The following is a 6,000-nucleotide window of genomic DNA, read 5'->3' as shown; positions in this document are numbered from 1 at the left end:
TGTGTAGTCACACTGCGTTAAGAATACAACCTCGGCCTCGGAACAAAATTCTGACACAAACATTTCGTCGTAAAGTAAACGCAAAGTCTATTCCAATCCAATAGGACAAAAGCCAAATAAACAACACTTAACATTAAATTGAAGCGATATCATTGGCCGAGAGCTTGAAAAATTTATGATGTTCATAATGGGTGTTTGAAAAAAGGGCGTTTGGAATGTCGACGAAGCTGCTATCGGGACTATTAGTAGTGCAAAATATAGCCGACCTATTAGCAAATCGCATGAAATACACAATATATATATATATAATAAATCATATGTTTGCTTATCTTTATTGGTTTTTCGATTCTTATAGACCATACGTAGCTTGTATTTAAAATTAACAGTATATACAGAATATAACTATGAACTAAATAGATTTCATTAAAAATCTCGTTGGGCTAGGAGACCATACCTGAGACCTAAAGAAAAAGGGATAGTTAACTCAGTGAAACGTTGAGTTACATCTTTAGGTACCTACTGTAAGGGAACAGTCTGAGCTGCAGGTATCGCTAATGCAAATACTTTAGAAATTCACGAGACCTCTGTTTCTAAAGATCTAGCAGTACTTGTATTTTCATTGCAAAAGTAAAACTATCAAGTATAAACTAGATGACTTGTAGCTTTGTAGATTGTTTTTATTTAAATTAATGTTTTAATGTTAAATAAACAATTTCTTAAGATATTATTTAATATGTAAATAGGTATGTAATAAATTAGATTTTTTTTAATATTTATATACCATATAAGCTTTATTATTTCCCACTGCTTGTCTTTTATTTGTTAGAACGATTTATCTTAGCACGTGATTACAATATTGACATAAAAAAGTAAAGTATTTACAATAAAATACTTAAAAATATTTACAGCAAAACTAGAATAAATAATGAAAAATCTAATATTATATTCATATTTTGCAAAAACTCTAGTGCAGTCGAGTACATCGCCTCGAAATAACAATGAAAGAGCGACCGTCCTCATAAGATACAGCGACGCCCGTATTTATATGATAATATTATGTACCCTCGACAACGTTCCTTCGACCTTATAAACACAGAAATGAGAGCTGTAATATTAGAGTCTGGTTTACCTTTGTGGTACATTGTACAATATTCCTTTGTGGGTCTGGAGACATCAAATATAAGTACGGACAATATTTGATAAGTTGTCAGTTATTGTGCAAGATATAACTAAGAGGATTTAAAGGGGAATTCTTTCATGTCCAAGATTTATTGTTTCAGTAACAAGAACTGGGATGCTGATAAAATTACAATTATTATAATACAAAATAGAAATAAGTTGTTATTATAAGTTTGGTTAATATGTATTATTTATTTGATTTAAAATAAAATTACGATATAACCAATAATAACAAAATCAGGTCATCTTTCAAAAGTATTCTTAAATTGATGATAATTATAAAGTAATATCTATACTTCTATACTAATATTATAAATGTGAAAGTAACTCTGTCTGTCAGTTTGTCTGCTCTTTCACTGCCAAACCAATGAACCGATTTTGATGAAATTTGGTATGAAGCAAACTCGAACTCCAAGGAAGGACATAGAAGAACAACAAGGACAACGAAGCCGCGAGCGACAACTAATAAATAATAAAAAATATATAAAACTTCCTTCATAGTATTCTGTTTTCAAATAAATTTTATTGACTGAAAAATGCTTTAAATATTTCGGTGAAGAAATTTTGGGATCCTTCATAATATTATCCGTATAAAGGCGAAAGTAAGTTTGTTTCTTAGTTACTAAGCTTTCACGTCTTAACTTCTCCAACGATAATCATGTTATTTTGTATTTATATTATCAAGTAGTATTGCTGAAAAGGGCGCATAATATACATAAACAAACGGCGCCCCCTCCTTCTTGCTTGGGTGCAGCGGGTTGAAAACTAGTAGTTAATGATAATAAATTAAATATGTAAGTTGCAACTGTATAACTTACCGAAATCACAATTCACACAATTAGCTACATAAGTATAATTAATCAAACAAAGTTTCGTTACCACGATAAGCTGCCCGTCATAGTTTCCTCGACAAGCCATTGAAACATTTCGTACGCGTCAAAACATACTGTTCTGTTACAAATTGTATATCAAACCGAGCATGTAATATTTGTGTCTAAATTGAACTTAATAGTCATAGCAATAAGAACTACATATTTGCATAGTACTAATGAATAAATGTAATAGTGCAAAATGAACTCTAAAACCATATTAATAAGGGTGTAAGGTACTTGTGATACGCATGAACAGCTCTTGCAAGTGACGTGTTAAAGTCGTCAACTATTGCCGGAACACGTGTACCTCGTTAAATTCAGACCCTTCATTTTGACCGTGAAATTTTATTTAAGTTACAAGTGCAAGCGGGATCATATATTTATTTTCAAGGCAAATAATAATTTTATATTTTATATTACCAATGTGAACTAAATAAAAATTTATTAACGATACGTATAAAACATAAATTAATATATGAAAGACGTACCTTACTTCCCGACAATCGGGAAAGATTGTATTGATCGAATTTCCGACAAATTCGTGCACCCTTTTGTTGATCTCGTTTTCCTGGTAATACAAAATCAAAATCAAAATATACTTTATTCAAGTAGGCTTTTACAAGCACTTTTATTTAATTTATTTTATTTTAATTAATCGTCATTTAACAAACTATTTTAAGTAAAGCTACCACCGGTTCGGAAGTAGATTCTATCGAGAAGCACCGGCAAGAAACTCAGTAGTTACTCTTTTTCAATATCTAAAAATACAGCCATGTTAGTTAAATACAATTATATATGTATGTTGTGTCTCCTGCCTGGAAGTCAACAAGCATTAACTCCAAGCACAAATTAATAAAACTGCTTCTATTGACTTTTTGGATAACAACAAAAAATCCCACTAGAAATTCGAAGGGTACGATCTTGCCTTAACTCACTCAATCATAAACTAATTCTTACATGGTTAATGTGCCGCTAAACAATATATTTCTAAGATACTCATACTTCTAACTGGAAAATTCCAATACAAATTAATTATAACTTTAAACTCCTTAAAAGAAAAATAAAAAATGAATTCCAAATTTAAAACAATACTATACATAGAAGAGTTTTAAAAAATAATCTTCTTATATTTTAATTTCAAAAAGTATTTATTATAATCCGAAGAATTATATAAAGTATTGTGATATTTTGTTCTTGATCTTAGTAGTCATTCGTTTATAACTTAAATATTAACAGAAGTCAATCAATTCGTCTCTATTATGCAATTTCCACTGAGCAACGTACGGAACCACCACTTTTATTAATTATACGTACTGAGGCTGTTTGTTTGTTTAAAGAAATGGTAACAAAAATTGATTACGCTGCCTTTGATTTAACTTATATAAAGTTTATTAACCTTTTGTCAATATTTATATTTATTATAATTAGACAGAGTTAGTTTTCTTTCGACTAGTTTTTGTACTCGTTTGACGTTTTGGGTTGGTACATTATTTTTTAATTCTGTTAATATTGTAGATATACATATATATTATATTTACACTGAAAAAACTTTAGTCTGAGTACACTTGCAATGTTAAATTGGTGCATGGTAAATCATTCGAGACATCAATATAAAGTCGAAGATATTTTATTCCGAGAAAATAAAACAAAAAGGGCACGTGTGTTGTTATGTGTTAGTATGTATTGATTTTATTTTATATTTTTGGACTGGCAAATGGGATCCATGGGATGGGACCACCGCCCAAGAAAAAAAGGCGTATAATTTACCTTACCCTTTATGTGAATAGTTCCAATTACTGACTCACCCTTCAAACCGAAACACAACAATACTATACTAAAGTATTTTTACAAAAATTAAAATGTATTTTTACTTAGCAAACTTATTTTCAATGCTTTGTCTGTTCAATCAATTGCTAAATGCAATCGATCGGGGTGTCGAATTTTTCATAAACCCATTCGTGATTCATATTTCGCTCAACCAGCTTGGAATCATGATGCAATGAACGCTGAATCTAAGCCCTCACTATTACAACGAAACACATTCGTAAATTAATATCCTTCAAATCAGACCTTCAGTAAGCACAGCTCGTGCAAACTTGTCAGAATCCATAGATCGTCGCTCCCCCATCAATTATTATTCACAAAAACCGTCACAGTACCCGCATCTGTTTCTAATGATATCGACGCGTGTGGAAACATGTGCTGTTAACACTTGACATAACTAAAATAAACGCAATCTTGCGGTCACAAGGACCTCTTGGAAGTGTGCAAACGGTTACGGAGTGCCGTTATACAAGTAAAAAATGCAAAGAAACTAAAAATATGTTCAAAAGTGATATCTTACGAAATTAATTAATATTATGTCTATAAAAAAAAACTATTTGTGTCACGTCAAATAATTCCTGCAATCTATAGGAGTGATTTCGTGAATAGGGACGGAAATGTGTAACGGGAAGTCGGACGACCGCGCGTTATTTCAATTGACCAAAGCTTTTGATCGCGCTAAACTGAAATTTAACAATCTTGATAGATGACGAAATTTATAGAATAGATGAAGGTGAATTGCGGGAAGCAACTAGTAAATTACAAATAAAAACAGCAAAGATACAATCAACAAAAAAAAAAAAGAAACAACTGTTGATTAAATATATTGGTCGCGGAATAGCAAATACCGTGTAGTTCCTTTACTAGTAACATCCACCGTACCACCATCAAATACCGAATTAAATCAAGCATGTTTTACCTCAATGGAATTACCTGCTTACATGTCAGTTTAACCTTAATATTATGTTAATATAATAGTTTGAAGGATGGGTCAGTGTAGCTAAAGGCACAAGGGACGTTGCATCTGTTCTCTAAGTCGTATTAGATTACATTGGCGTACTTCTTATAGCGCCAACATCTATGGACAATGACCATTTACTACCAGGTAGGCTGTTTGTCTACCTATATTATAAATAAAATAATGCTATAGAGGTAAAATATGATACTCGTATTATAAGTGCTTCCATGATGATGTGTAGTCTCCTCAAAATATATCGAATATTTAATGATAAATAAAATAATTACAATAAAACCGAAATAGCTAAAAATGAAATGACTTTAATGAATTTATTTGTTGAATAATAATATTATTGATTTACGTGTACGACAAATGTATTTGTCCAACCATTTAATATATTTTTATCACTTCTTTTATTAATATCCGCGACCAGTGAAATAAAAAACTTAGAATTAAGGAATAATTGAGGAAAAGAAGATTGAATATTCTCCCCAAGGGCGTCAAATGTGAAGTTGAGGATGTGGGCAGACCAAATCGCTCCCAATCCAATTCCATTAACGTTGTAACGCATCGCATAGTGTTATTTGATTTCGAACCTTCCTTGAGCCACTTTTTTATAGACGTCATATAAAAAAATATTTAGTTTTGACGAATAACATACCTTCGGATATTTCCATTTAGGTTTACTAGTTTTATAAATCTAAAGAGCGTATTTGTTTTTGCACTTTTTTATTGAGAAAAGTCATAGTCATTCCACGACCCACGGATAAATAAAGTTCAACGCAGCTGAATTCAGGTAAGCTTTGTTATATTTCCGTTTTAATCGCGACCATTGCTTTTTACCCGACTTTCTCAGAAGCATGTTTATGGATTTCGAGAGTATCACTATCTATCTATTTCTTTGCCACACTCTGACACATTATGACATATTACAAAGTGTACATAGGTTTGTCTTAATTGTAGCAATGACAGAACATTTTCAGTTTCGATCGGTTGCCATTATAACGTACATACATCGCTATCTTAGAGCAACAGTGAGACATATTCCATTTTTTGTGTTTTAAGGTTATGATGGTGTTCAAGTATATTGCAGATGTACATTTCAGTGGAATAGTGGTTTTTCCAATAACTCTAATAGTAAACAGAATAGAAAATATATCCTGGTGT

The sequence above is a fragment of the Vanessa tameamea genome, chromosome 6 (genome assembly GCF_037043105.1).
Source record: "Vanessa tameamea isolate UH-Manoa-2023 chromosome 6, ilVanTame1 primary haplotype, whole genome shotgun sequence".
Taxonomy (NCBI): domain Eukaryota; kingdom Metazoa; phylum Arthropoda; class Insecta; order Lepidoptera; family Nymphalidae; genus Vanessa; species Vanessa tameamea.
Note: the sequence above shows the minus strand (reverse complement) of the source record.